Source organism: Pygoscelis adeliae, unplaced genomic scaffold (assembly GCF_000699105.1).
Source record: "Pygoscelis adeliae isolate BGI_AS28 unplaced genomic scaffold, ASM69910v1 Scaffold386, whole genome shotgun sequence".
Lineage (NCBI taxonomy): Eukaryota > Metazoa > Chordata > Aves > Sphenisciformes > Spheniscidae > Pygoscelis > Pygoscelis adeliae.
In genome coordinates, this window is record NW_008824940.1 from 779,205 (window position 1) to 794,946 (window position 15,742).

The window sequence follows — 15,742 nt, forward strand, 5'->3', positions numbered from 1 at the left end:
ATCTCTAGGTTTTGAAGGATTTTGAAGAACTAACGAGCATAGGAAATGAGTGTGATAAAGCTCACCGTGAGTCCTTATGGAAAGGGAATGTGATTTTATAAACAAAATCTCTGTAAACAGTTGACTGTCTCCCTTTACACTTTCACACCCACATACTGGGAAGCACCAAAATTTGTGTGTTCGAATGGTCTGGCCAAGGTCATGTGTATGATCACACAGAGGATAAGGATGCTGTCTGTTAAGTCCTCATTGTGCCTCTGGGTTTCTTGATTGGCAAATGAACTGATTTTGGACTTGCTTTTTATACTCTCTAGGAGGGGATGGTGTTTGGGATACTTTGCCTCACTATTTTGTTTCACCTTTCACAAATTCATGAATGTCTTGTTGCCTTTGGGTATTTTATGGCTCTGGACTTGTTCTTCATCTTGTTTGATACCTTATCTTTAGGTCAGTTTGTTCCTCCTCTTCATTCACGTACCTTTCTTTTTGATATGTATGTGTTCTGCTGCTTCTGGTACTTTCACACACGCACGCGCACACACACACTTCTCATACTTCATTAATACCATCTTAATATTTGTTACAAATCACTGCAAGAGAACCAAGTAGCTCCTGCTTTTCCCCTGAACACTTTGTTCCTCAAGTGCAAGCCTCACTTTTTATTTCCATCTGTACGGTAGCGTATCAAATACAGTTAGATGCCTGTCCCAGTAAGGAGACCCCATTTACTCTCTGACTTCAGGATTCTGCCCTATTCCAGTGGGTCATTAATGGAACAAAGCCAAAAGGAGATTCAATTATTTGCTCAAATCTGAAAGGCCAATGTTTCAAAACTGCAGAGTGTGCTATTAACAAGGATGAATCCTTTGGCAATGCAAAATACTTGCCGTGTGGAACCTAAGACCCTTATTACAAATTCATGAATGATTTTAATGCATCCTGGCAGCTTTCATAAGCATTGCAGTCATCTGGAAGCAGAAAAGATCATTGGTTTGTGCAAAATAATACAGCTATGCTCATATTTGATCTAGCTCTCTAGTGGGAAAGGAATACTTAAAACTTAAAAAAAAAAAAAAAAAGAAATATTTCTACTATACTACATCTCACCAAACTATTTAGAAGTCGTGTTCGATAAGAGATAATAACTCAATGGAGAGCATCAACAAAAAAAGACATCTAAAATGTGCACAGCACTTGATGTGTTGGAGGAGTTGTAAAATCATGTTGTAAAATTTAACTACCGGTTGTCAGAAAGTAGCACTCTAGTAGGAAAATCTGGCTGTGAAGAAGTTCTTTCATTTCATCGTAATTTTTTAAAATGCTTTCTCCAAAATGTGAGTTTCCCTCTGAGCACTCTTAACTTAGAGGCACTGTTTGGTGCAGAGACAAAGCTGTCGGAAAGGAAATCAGATCTGAGAGTGAGCAGCTTTTATTTCCCTGGGGCACTATGGTGCAAAATGACAGCAACAGTCAGCAAGTAACATTTATCGTGGTAGATGCTTGAAGAAGTATCCAATAGCTGATTTCTAGCACAATTTTCATAATACTACTTTTCCCAGTAAGCAACTGTTGTGGAAACAAAAGAGATACTGTATGATCACATGTCAGAGAGGAAGCATTCATGGGAGAGGATGCACTGAAATGAGTAGTGTTCCAGAGCTGCTGCGTATAATACTGTCGACGCTGATGTAAGGCCAAAACTAAAGATTCAAACTTTCAAAATTCCAGCTCTTATTTCTATAGAGCCAAACACAGCTGAGTTTTGGGTAGGGCTCCTAAATGCTATGAAACCTCTTCCTTCTGTAAGTAGAACAGGTTTGTCCCACTCGCTCAGATTTGCAAAAGGAACTAATTGGGAAATTCAGCTGGATTTAAAAGGAATTAATTACAATTAATCTCTCTTCCCAGTCTGCCATGAAGAAATTACAGTTTTACAGCTTGCTTTGCCACTGAATAATCAGAATTGGGCATCCTTCCTCTCTGTTCAGTCATGAGTAATTTGCATTGAGGGGTACCGAAGAACAGCGTAGTGTAATCACACCCAGGCAGCTAAACAGTCTGAAGAAATTAAGTCTGTGCATAAACTACGTCTAGACTTAAAAAAAAACCCCAAAACCCACACAACAAAAACAAGAGACCTGTGCCTGAAACAGAGCAACAAGCCAGGGAATATTTAGGTTGGTTTATATTTATTTAGAAATGTTGGTAGCAGATGGTTACCGACATTTCATCAGTATGGCTGTTTAAGCAACTTAAAAGCTGTAACAAACAGCACAATTTATGTAGCAGTTCGCCTTCTTTAGCCCACTCTTACTTGCGTTACCCAGAACAAGTCCCATTACAATTCATCACACGGCTAAGTAGCTAAAAAAGGAAATAGATGCAAGTGCAAAACCAGGGAAGCAGCATGGTTGTCCAAAACCAGGGATCAGTGGTTTCTCCATCGTGGGCTTTGAGTGACAGTTCTGTGCACAAAAGATCATTTTCAGAAGATTTCTTCCTCCTCAGTACAGAGTGTACCTTGGTTATTAAAGCTTGTAGACACTACAGATGCAGACGCTACCTTAGCTACTAGATAGGCATAATTCATCTCACCACTCTATTTTTAAGAGAGCATATTTAGCAGACAAACTAAACTACTCTGCTTTTTCCCCACATTACCCTTTTATTTTCATGCAACACACAAGCTGGCTAAGATGAGGTGATGGCTGACAGATGAAGGTGGCTAGGCAAACGGATGCCTGTGATACATACTGGTTAAAAAATACTGTCTAAAGAAAATAAATACAAATGGGGGATCTCAGCTGAATTTCCCAAAAAGAAGGCCTCGCACCTAAGAGTATCGCATCTAGAGTTGTCATACAGGATATACAGTTCTTGTATACCTCCCACTGAAACAGTCTAATTCGGCTGGGCTCCTCTGTCTTGGATTCACTGACAAATTCATAGGCAGCTGGACGGAACTACTTGCGATACGAAAGTGGAGATAGAAGAAAACATCTATTATAGCACCATAAAAGGGATGGGCAATGTAATGAGCAAACAGTGATTTAAAAATGAAAACACGAATGCTTGCTTTGTAAGTATTTACCGTGAAGCTGACTTTCCTGCTCCTGTTCGAGCAAGTGGCAAGGAACAGGGTAGTGACTCGTTGAGGAGAATGTCGCTGTAGATGGCCCAGAGAAGAGGGTGCCACCACCACCATCATTTCACTGCCTGACTTGGCCTCACAGCCTGCCTGGCGCCAGAAGCCTCCATTCAGCAAGAGCCCAAAGTGTGTGTGTCCATGTGTGTGTGCGCGTTTGTGCCTGAGAAAGGATTACTGACGGTACACTTGCAAATTGAAAGAGGTACTGACTACGCTCATTTGTTCCTTGCTGGGAAAATTCTATGTATGGTGCTGATGCAACATCATAAAAACCAGGTGGAGTCTGAACTGGAAATGGGTGTAGTTTGTGCTGATTTAATTGATTACATTAAGAATATGAAGCAGCTGAGAAAAAAATTTTGTTTTTCCTATCTTTCATTTATATGTAGTAAACGCTCAAAACAACTTTTATGGGAGTGAGTATCTCCTTAATTAGGAGTGGTGTGCTTTTAAAAGATTCTTTCTGTGTAACTTCACACACGTTGCACGGCAAGTTTTATTTAAGACCAGGATGTGCGTGTTTATATCCCTTGCTTGCAGGGTGTGTGCCCGCTATACGTTTTGCTGAGCTCCTCCCTCAGAGGTGAGCAGCTCTGAGCTTATACATTAGCCCAACGTGGGAGCATTTCCAGCCACAGCGTGACTGATGCTCCCATCGCCTCATTGTTTCCGTGCCCACTTGTGTCTAGTGGAGCACGGAGCCGGTGGCTCTCTGTGTGCCGGGACCTGCCCTTGTGCCACCTGCAGGAACCCCGGCGCAGCCAGGGGTGACAGGGCTGGGGAGCAGGGATGCAGGGCCACCGGCACTCAGGCTTGCCTGCACCTTTGCTGCAGATCTGCCCAGTCCTAGAAACAGACGGGCACTAAGTCAGTTTTGGGCCTTAGAGCGGCGCCAGACTGAAATCGCCAGACTGCAATCACCAGACTGAGGAGTGGATGATGGGTACAGGCTAAAACTGGCTGAGAGCCCTGAATAACTCTCCGGTTTAGACATCACCACACTGGAGGAGAATTTGGCAGCGTCTACACTTACCTTCCAGCGAGTGCTGAATCATCCTGCTCAGCTGGGGTGAGCAGCACCTGGCCAGGAAAGGGACGCCAGGGAAGGATGCCCCCGTGCCAAGGGGCTGTTCCTGGCTGGGGCTCAGGGCGAGCTTTGGGGCTCGGGGCGCTACTGGTTCCTGGGGACAGGCACAGCTGCCTTCCCTGCTCCAGGGCAGACACTTCTGGAGCCAGACGGAGCCAGACGTACGGGGTCCGTCTCTGAGAAAAAGGCAGATCTGCCAGACATCAGGCAGGCGGATTTATGTGGTTGCTCTTTCCCCCCAGTGCTGCAGAGTGGAGCCAGTGCCTCACCATCTCTCGGGAAGCAGAAGCAGTGGGCCTTGCCGGCGGTGTATGCAACCAGTGCCGTTAGACTTCTCTTAGAAGTTGCTGGTAATGACATATTTAGGTTACAGCAGATCACATTTTCATTAGTGGTGCTGCTTCTGGAGAGGGGCGCTGAGTAGTAATCATTATTACTGCTTTAACAGATTGTATCTGTGCACTGCTGCCACCTGCCACTCAATACTGCGCTGTAGAGACAGCCCTGGTTTTAAATGCTAGTGGGTGACCTTATTATCAGCTCCCTGTTTTCAAAGCCCACAGAAGCCTGGCCCCAAATTATGCGATTTAGAAATAAATACATTGGAGGGTTCCTTTTCCTTGCTGTTTGGCTTCTGGCTCTTTAGCATCCATACAGGTCATTTTCTGTTTTTCTCTCTACAGTGGGCTAAGATTTTAGGTGCAGGAAGGAGGGAAGGAATGAGGGAAGAGGGGAGGGAAGGACAGAAGAAAGGAAGGGAAGGAGGGAAGGAGGGGAAGAAGAAGGGGGAGAAGGGAAGGGAAAAAGGGAAGAATAGCAAGTGAGAAGAGGCAAAGAAAAATAATTTCTACAAAACAACACCAGGAACTGTACCTTTAAGAAAAGTAACAGGTAAAATAAGTTTCACATAAAACCAGAGACAATAGCTCTGCCAAGACTTGGCTCGCTGAGCAAGAGTGAAAAGCAAAGTAAATGAATATATTTTATCCAGCAATAGCTTGTCAGCTCAAAATTATCCATGCCAGCAGAGACATGTATTTATTTACATTTACACAGGGTTGTAAAGCCACCCCATTCCCTTCTCATAAATTCCCTGCCTTGGATTAGTGAACTTGAGACTTCTTGTCCCCTCAGTTCTCGTGATTCTTGGGACTCTGACCCACAGCAGGCCAGGTAATGGACTACCTTGGTGCTGAAATTTATTTTTATTTTCTGAAGTGAGAGGGCTGGGTTTTCAGGCGTTTGCACTCGAGTGCTACCTTTACTTTCTGGGCTATTGAATATGCAGGTGCAGAAGAACAGAGTAATTCGGGATCTCTGGTTTCTCTATGTGGCTGAGGGTCACAGAGGTGATCTTTCAGAAGAGGAGTTAAGACAGTGGGGGATCCAGGGATAATTGTTTGGATGATGCTACAAAAGCACAAAATGATTTTGGGGAAAACGCAGTGCTCTCAGCTTTGTCTGGAGGGCCAGCCTCCCTAAAACCTGTCCGGGCAGTCACCTGGGTCAGCATGAAACATGGCACAGATTGTTTGGAAAGTGTGACTTTGGTTCCTTGTGCTGTATAAATCCCTACATCCACCGATTTAATGGAGATACACAAGTTTACACCACTGGCAAGTTTGGCCATGTCTTTAACTTATAATCCAAAGCCTTTGTCACAAATCTGGAGAAAATTATTCCAAAATGTCATCCTTGACACTGGGAACAGTGTCATTTAAATGCAAACTGTGGATTGGCCGCGGTCAAAGGTTTGTGGTGTGCATTGCTTCCATTTTAAACGTGTGTAGAAAGAATGGGTTTCGTAGTTGAAAGCCTGATAATGCTGTTACCCTTGTTCAATTTTTTGGCACCATCTGTTCTTCCCAAGTAGAAATTCCTGACAAATCATATGAGCAAAAACTTACTTTATTTCTCCATGCAGCAGATGAACCATTAGAGTTACGGAAATCTGGTTGGGCAAAGAAATATGTTTATAAAATGATTGGTTTAAGTCTTTGTTGCCTGCGAAAATGACTTTTTAATGTACTGACAGCTGTCTCCCTCTGGCATGTTTTCAGTTTAACAGTTTATGTTGGAGCCAGATCATTTGTTTCATAACGGGCTGCAGCATAACAAACAGCACTTTTAAATCTTCAATCAGCCCACGTATCACATAAATGTTATCTGTCCCAATTGGGGTACTTTTCCAATCACTATGTTTTCTTAATCGTGCCTGAAAAATATGTAAATAATATGGCCACATGATAATCTTCTTCTAAGTCACATAGATGAAAACATGAGTTGACCGAAAATATTTGGATATTTTTATTAGGTCATTTTAATTTAGAGTCGAGAAAGCTACCCGGCACATTAATGCATATTTATTGATTTGCTAAAATAGTTCTATAGTGCTTATTTAAGTCCTATCTAGAAAACAAATGCTATTATTTTCTGATCCCTAGAGCTTCCAGCGCCCAGTGTGCTGGGCACTGCAAATACAGTCTGGATGCTTACAGGCTAAATCAGGGGTTCATTTAAATGTCTTCATACCTCGCTTTCAGATACGAGGGCGCTGGGCTTCATGGTCCGATCCCTTCATCCGTATCCAGCGGTGTCCAGCTGGACCCAGGCTGGTTTTGCGTGGGTGAGTGCAGAAGTTTGCATAGAGTTTGCTGTCACTGCTCCCATCCCTTGAGCATCATACAGGACGTCCCCCCCACCACTTTGGAGCAGCGCCTGCACCTTGGGTTGAAACCTGCAGTCTGAACATAGTAGGGGCAGCTGGAAGTGAAACAGAGGGCAGTTCTCTTCATTTCCACCTAAAGTGGTCTTTTGACATCATTGTATCTCCTTAATGGGATGTGGTGGACATGGCATAGAAATGGCAACATCGGAGTATTATTTCTTTTATTGGCACTGTGATGCTACCTTTCCCTGTTTCACAGGGAAATTAGAAGATTATAGGCCAACTGATCTTGCAGATGTACCATGTGTATTCTGTGTACCATGGTGCCACCGATAGTCATTTGACAAGAATTCCTTAACACCGTTTTGAGGAGATGTTACTGATTTTACTATTGATTAGATCCACTCATCATGGAACCAGAGGAATGTTCAAGGCTTAAATTTATTCTTTGTTCCTGAACCATAGCATTTGTAGTCTCTCCTAAATCCCATTCTTCAAATAAATTTTGCAGCTAAGGTGGGAAGGATCTACTGTAAGCAGAAAATTTTCTTGCTAACCAAACAGTGAATGTTACCAGTCTCTGGCGTATTTCTGAGGCACATCTGTGCCTGTGATCTGTCCCTAGGCTATACACATTCTGAACTGAAACATTTATTTTGTGTCACAGTAATGTGCTTACGGACCATGTAAAAACAGAACAAACATTAAAACCTTTGCGAGCCTTATACCACAAATGAATAGATGCATAAGGAAGGAAAAATACAAGCTCTCTGTAGAAATAAGTGTCTAGATAAAACATCTGCAAGGGAAGATGTGTCTGGAGGATGGCTTTTTAGATGAAAAAAAGAAGCCCCATTAAATAAGTGAGTATTTGTTGGCAGGCTGTTGGAGGTTGCAGCCGTAGTTAGGTAGGAAAGACGGTCTTCTGACCTGTGGCTTCCAAGATTTTCACCGTAATCTGTGACAGTAATTTTGTGATACCAGTATAAAACCTGGAGCTACAAAGGCAGCATTAGCAAGGTTATACTGACTGTGCACTGTATGGCTTCCTTTCCCTATGATGACCGGCAAATCTGAATTAACTCTTACTCATGGTAAGGCTTGGATATCATGACTACGTTGGACCCTGGGAGGTCTCACTGAACATAGTATTCACTGTGTGCTGGTCACAACTCTAGAGCAGATTGTACCATCTGGAGCCATGCGAGGAGTTTGGGCATAAAGGAAGAAAGAGAGTCAGGAGGGCTCTTTTGGTAGGAGGTATGATGAATGGGAACATCTTTTAACCACAGGACTTGCCACGTCAGGTGCGCTGACCTTCAATGGCAAAAGAAGCATAATGGTCAGAAAGGGAGCTATGGGACTTGTGTGAATATCTTAGATGATCTCGTTCCAACTTGAAGGAATAGTAAGTGGGGGAAGTACATGTTGCGTTTCTTATTTAATCTATCTCTTTGTACTGTTTGCATAACCTTAGTGAAGATCCACTCATTTTGGAATCTGAGAAGCCTGCGTGTATTATATGCTATATATGTCGCATGTCTTTTAGGACATATTATTGAAACTCTGGGAAAACCTGCTGTTTAAACTATTTAAGCTGAAGCTGCACCTGCAGATACATTGCAGCTCTCATCTGATTATTCTGCCTGTGGGAACCGGAGTGAAGGAGAGAGGCCAGTTCATAGCTGGTTCTTGCTCTAGTTCAGGTACCAGAACTCAAGTGTGCTCCCAGATTTGGTCACAGAGGTAGAAGCTGGGGTAATCTTCAGGGCTAAACAGTTTCATTGTGAAGTTCCAGCTCTCAGGTGTTAGTAAATGCAGGAGCTGGTCCCAAGACTGTGTGGAAAGATCTCAAATCTGGGTCAGTTTTGCTCCCTCTCTGACTTGGGAAGCTCAGACTCATGGTATGTAGGCAAAGCAGTCATGTCTACCTGAGTAGTATTCAGTACTGGGGAGCTCCGCCAGCACAGTGGCATTCAAGGTGGGCTTTTCTCCAAGTGTCAGGGGTTTGGTGCAGCACAGGATGGAGCAATAGCTCTCCTGGGTAGAAACAGTGCAGAGGAGAAAAGCTGACATTAAGACACGGTAGTAGAAACAAAATATTAATAATTCTGAGTACAAATTTCTTAATAAATTTTATCACACACACACACCCCCAATACTGTGTTTTAAATTGTGGAAGCTCTTGCAAGGTGCTCTCAACTCTGAAGTGTGTCCTAAAGTATATTTTTTTGCAGCTATTCAGATGACAATGGAGTGTCAGGAATGTCACATTAGGTGTGTGTGGATATGTAATAGCATTCATGAGCTTCTGTGATGACACAGGCTTTGTTGAAGCTCTCTGACTATAACAGATCTCAAATAAGTGATTGTTCTGAATAAATTGTCTACGCTATTGTTTTCCCACTGCAAACAGAACAGAGCCATTTTTAAACAGGCTGGATAAAAATGACACAGAATTCAATGTGTGAAAGAACAGGACAATTTCAATTATATTTTCCTTGATATTTTCTGAACACTTCTCATAATGGTTTTTTTTTTATTATTGCACAGTTCTTTCGGTTCAAGAACAGACAAGGCTTTGGAAAGTGTCGCCTCCCACTAATAAAAATGGGAATAGCACACAATCATTCACTTAATGTTTTGGAAAAAGGAATCTCTTATGCAGGTACAAAAGGGGCAGAGCTTGGGAAAACTTTGATATGGCATTTCTCCCAGCCACAGCTGAAGAGAGCTGTGCTTTTGTTTCTTAGATTTCAGCTGCTAATTGCAGCAGGATACTTGTCCAATGCGTTACTGAAAGCCTTCAGTAAGACAAAGGTGCTGCAGCAGTCTGCAGCAGATGAGCTGAAGCCTCCGTATTTTACTGGGGAACATGGTGCTGTCTTCCTGATGAGCCATTGTGGTGGGTTCATGACCTCTCATGGTCATTACAGATCCCACGTCAAATTTTGTGAAGAGGTGCTGTCAATCCAATACAGATGATAGCAGCCTGACTCCTGAAACTCTCCCTGCAGTTTCAGCCAGATGCAGCATTTTTGCTGTCTTAGGTTGTGATTTACAGAACGTTTACAAGATATTTCACTTCAGAGCAAGCAGAACAGCGGCAGCGAGCAGGGCAGAGTGCCTGAGCAAGGACTGATGTACACACGCGCCCTTAGAGGAACAGCCTTTGGAAGGACAGTGATTTACAAGACACTCTCTTGTCCGAGTAGGCTGATGTTTCGAGGGATTTCACAGGCCACTCTACCCACCTTGCAGTACATCTGCCTTCTGCCTGCTTGCCCCTGCTCCCCTGCTCTCAGGGCTGCCTGTAACCCTGGCCGCCTCCAGCGCGGAGAGGCATGACTCAGGCCAAGAGAGAGATTTCAGGCAGCTTCTAGCCAGCAGGCAACTGGTTCTTCCCTACCGTGTCCCTCATCACACAGCTCCTGTTTAAACCCTAGCCGAAAGCAGATGGTGGTGAATGTGCTGCTGCTGCTGCTGCCACAAAGCACAGTGCAGACTGGAGCCCTACTGCCTCTCCTCTCCCTCTGCTCTGGGGGCACGGCCCCCACGGCACTGGGGTCCCCGGGGCACTGCCGCTGGTGCAGAGGGACATAGCGTTACTTGGAGAAAGGAAATTTCTGAGGCTGGAGAGGATCCACACTCACGTATTGGGTCCTTAATTCATACAGTGCTTGGAGACTGGAAAGGTACCACTTAACAGAGCCCTACTGCCTCTCCTCTCCCTCTGCTCTGGGGGCACGGCCCCCACGGCACTGGGGTCCCCGGGGCACTGCCGCTGGTGCAGAGGGACATAGCGTTACTTGGAGAAAGGAAATTTCTGAGGCTGGAGAGGATCCACACTCACGTATTGGGTCCTTAATTCATACAGTGCTTGGAGACTGGAAAGGTACCACTTAACAGGGCACATAAGAAATAAAAGACGTTTAATTTCTAAAGCCTTCTGTTTTAAACAGCAGTGTCAGCTAAAATGTGTCTATTTTTAAATTTAGCTTTCGTACTATACCGGTTCCAGAGCCAGTCACATTTCCCCTGTGGTAATATTACTAAAGTAATTCTCAGCTGAGTCCATAGTCTTATTTTGTGTCTCATCACTCTTTGATAACTGGAAACATACCGTAGATATTAGGCATGTACTGGAAATTAGGAATTATAGAAAACGGTTGTCTCATCCTTGAGAATGACGAAGTATTTTGCTGTCAAGAAAATCAGCCACAGATTGTCTTTCAGAGTAATTCACAATCAAAAGGTTCTCAAATCTGTTTTAATGATCAACCTTCCCTTTAAAAGCCTAAAAGTGCCTGCATTATGTTCATGGTGGATCCAGATTATTTTTTTTAATTACAGCAATTAAAAACATTAGGTCAAAATTTCATTAGGACCCATGAATGGAGGAAACTGCAGTTTGGGTGGGGTGAGAGGAAGAGATGCTCGTTGCTCTGTGTTTTGCTACTCTGGTCCGGTGCCACGCTGGGCAGCACTATGAGCGAGTGCCCTGTCTAAAATGGTTTTGGTTTACTGAAATGCCCACCACCGCTTCATTTTCTTTTCAGAAATATGCCTGCCCATTACTGAATGTTACTGTGAGAACGAGATGCCATCTTGTGGTCGGATTTTCATCTCGCAAGCCTGAGCCTGCTTTTCTGAGAAACTAGTTCAATTATCCCTCCAGCTTGGGGATGCAAAATAACTAAACCAGCATTTTCAGATTTCATTATAAACCCAAGTCCTCCGCTAAGACCTACGGGCTTTTACAGTAAAAACTGGACAGTTTCGAAGTAAAATTGTCTGCTATTAATCATAACCTAGAAATTGGCATTTGGAGATAATAATCATTTTTTATGTTATCAGAACAAAATGCTGATATGTGCAATTTATTTTTTCCAAAGTCAAGCAAGCATATTAATTTTGCAAAGTGTAATGATTTTGTGCAGCTGCTTGGAAAAAGGTGGTGCAAGCATTATTCAAGGGAAAGCTTATGTTTTCCATAATTTAGGGTGATATAAATAGCTGTTGGAACTACCTCATATTTTCCACATTTCCTTGCTTCTCAACCTCAGGTACAAAGCTGAGTAATAAGAATACCAAAACGCAAAATCTGCCTGGAGTACAAAGCTTATAGACTTTGGGAGCACTTAAATGTAGATTTTTGTCCAGTTGGTTATTCGAGAACAACCCATGAAGTTAAGATACAATCTATTGCTTTTGATACACTATTCCCAATACTCTGGTATGTTTTGTGCAACATAAAGATCCACTTTCTTATTCCAGCCTCTTCAGCAAATGAAGGAAAAGCCAAGGATATGATTGCAGAAACATTTTATCAATAGAGAATAACTGCCATCAAGGTTTCTTCACGAGGACTGTACCGTGAGCTCTGGTACAGGGCACGTTATAGGCAGAGCAATAGAGCCCTAATTAGGTCAGAGACAGCTCCAGTCTCTGGAACAGCTGAGGAATAAAAGCAATAAAATGGATATGAAGCTGCTTTGCCTCCCACTCCTTTTGGGCTACGAGTTCAGACCAGCTTGGTTTTAAAAAACAGTGTTTGCATCCGCTGGACCCGCTCTCTGTGTACAGCTCTCTGTATGCCCCATCTGCGTACAGACACTGGCTGTGTCGGTGCTATACGGACTCACGGGCATGCTGACCGTGTCCACGTGTCCACTCATACATGAAGCATGCCCAGACGGGGCATCAGGACCGACCGCTGTGGGACAGCCCGTCTCCGTGCCAGTTCACCATCTGGCTCGCAGATGGAGGCAGCTGTAGGCACGCTGCCTGCTAGCGATGGCCACCCTGCTGCCTTCACTGCCAGACTCTGCCTGGAAGCTGCTCTGGGGGAGCACTAGCTCAGCCAAAATGGGGGTCAGGGAGCAGTTTAGGGTAGACAGTCGTGGTGCTGTGCTCAGGCTTGCGTTGACTAGGATGGATGAGCATCGAGTAACAGAGGTGCTACATATGCAGCCGGGGAAGGAATGGAGCAACACGGACTGTTACAGTTTATTTATTTGTTATTTGATGTGTAAATCCCCAGCAAATCACCCAGCAAAAGAAAAGAGCCCCAGACCTGAGGAGCTTGCAAGATGAGGGAGGGGAGGAAAGCAAAGGCTCAGTGATGGGAAACGCCTGGCCAAAGCTGCCGAGCCAGACTGCGGCAGTGCTGTGACCAAAACCCACCTGCGGGAAGGGGAACCCACAGCTGGGTCCCGGCGGTGCCACTGGCCCGGTCGGCACCCAGCCTTGCACCCCCTCTGAGCAGAGCGATGCGGGAGGTGTTGCCATCCCCGTGCTGTATCCGCCTCCGTGCTGGAAGGCAGGTGATCAAGGCGAGTTATGAGGAGAGAGGAGCCGGGAGCTCTCCCAGGCCAGCCGCGTAATAGCTCCAAATGACGTGTGCTGCCACGTCTTAACTGGTGTCGATTTGTGGAAGAACATAATGGAGTAAAGGTGCGAGCGTAAGCAGGGAATACAGTGAAAAGAGAGACTCTGTACCACTGCCAATTGATTTTTTTTTTTTGGCAGCAGAGAGGCTTTTACTCCCTGCATCGCAACGAGGGCTTCAAAGCCCATTTAAGTGCCTGTTTGCCTTTCCTTTTACTCTGCATTGCAGCTGGCATGCCCAAGAAAGACAGCTTGCTCTGAATGCACATTATGGCTTGGCCAGCGCATGTGTAAAGCAGAAGTGATAGGCGATCATTTCATAGCCAGCAGGCATCGAGATCAGAGAAGAAAGCCGAGGGCATGACAGCGTTCCTGTTCCTCCCAGGTGCGTCCTCATCTGTGTCAACCGAGGCACAGCCATCAGCGCTGCGGGCTTCGCTCAGACGTGCCGCACCAAAAGGGACGGAGCTGAATGAAATGCTAACTGCTGGAGCTGGTTATTGGGATCTGAGTGACCTGTTTCTTTATGGGTACTTCTGTCTGCAAAAGTAGAATTTCTCTACATCTACACATTTATTTTGAAAATTTCACCAAACAGGCATGAAATTTTGTACTGGATGTTGGTTCTTTTCTCTCTGCCTCCATTTTTTTTTTTTTAATCAGTTGCTACACTGATTGACATTAGGGAAAAAAGTGAGGAAAATGCATTTTTTCTTTTTTGCAAGTGATTCATTTCCCTCCTCCCTGTATCTGCCAAATTTGACAAGTAGCAAACAGAGCAGCACTGCATCTGCCTTGGGTCAGGTCAGGAACACACACTGCTGCAAAGTCAGCACAATCAGGAACCAAAGTATCTATAAATGTCGGGTGTATCTTTCATGGATTGTAGAGGTGAAAGGAACCCCTGTGTTCATGTGGTCTGGTCTCCTACATAAACAGGACGTTGAGTTGTTCTCTGCAGCTGGATGACAGCCAGTTTAGAAAGACACTTAATTTCGTTTTAAGAGCCTGTGCAATTCCCCTGCTGAATCATTCCAGCTGTTAATTTCCTTGCTTCAAGGAAATTGTGTCCTATTTCAAGGCTGAGTTTATCTGGCAGAGTCCAGCTTCTAGCTGCTGAATCCTGGTAAGCTGCTGTCTGCAGGCTGGAAGAGCCGGGGCTGGAGGAGCTGTGCAGCTTTCCGGGGCAGGAAGGGGGAATGTGTGGGTGTTGCTGCTGTTTCACTGACAAAGCAAATGCACAGCCCCAGCCAGTGCCGATGATAGCAGACTGCAACCATCTCAAGGTCCTCCTCCTCCCTCCCTCGCACAAATTCATGCCTGTAAAAGTAACCCCCAAGCCAGCTTTTTTTCATGTGTAAATACCCATCTAAAATGATTGTAAGACCTCTCACCCTTTCTTGAACAGGGTGAATAACTGAATCCTTCTGCACCCTAAGAACCCCCTCCCCATTCTGGATCATTTTCTGTGTCCTTCCTTTGAATTCCCCCTCCCCGACATCCTCTCTGGCGGCACACTATTCCAGCAGCACTCTTACAATTGCTGCATATGGAGGCAAGATCACTTTCCAGCCCTAGCCTGAGATTGCTTTTTATGTATTGATTTTTCTGTTTTATAGTGATCGCCAAGCCCTTTCCAAGCAACTCATTTCTTCCTGTGAGAAGCAGTCCGTTCCCTCGGCTGTCACAGGTACATGGATATGTCTCCAACAGGGTGGCTGAAAAGTCTTTCCAAAGACAGACTTGCCTTCAGCAAGGTGATTGGCCCCAGGCCAGGCCTGGAGCTCATCTCACGCTGTGCCGTCCTCAGTCCTCCTCTGTCTGGTCACCCAGAGCAGTCAGTGCAGGTCTTGGTCCCAAGTGGTCTATCTAACAGGTTAAGCCCCTCAGATGTTTCTGCTGAACTTTGAGTTTCTGCTTATCTCTGAATCCCGATAACCCTTCACTGACTACAAGTTCAAACTTATGTATTGATATTAGGAAGAAATTTTTTACGATGAGGGTGGTGAGACACAGGAACAGGTTGCCCAGATAAGTTGTGGATTCCCCATCATCGAAAGTGTTCAGGGTCAGGTTGCACAGGGCTCTGAGCAACCTGATCTAGTTGAAGATGTCCCTGCCCATGGCAGCAGGGTTGGACTAGATGATGTTCAAAGGTCCCCTCCAACCTAAACCATGCTGTGATTCTATGATTTATGAAAACTTGTGTGACCCATATTTAGTCACCTAGGAAGCTTTTAGCAGTCCAAAAATTGAGAGAAATACTTAAATCTGAGTGCCACCAGGACATAGCAGCCTGGAGAACCGGCAGCCTCTTGCATCCGGGCACCAACCACAGCTCCTAAGGGGGATTCCTGCGGCAAAATAATGCACCTGAGTATAGTCACTGAGCTTCTACCAGATCCAGCCCCGCTTACAGTTTAGTTTGTAAAAGCTGGTCAGGATTATT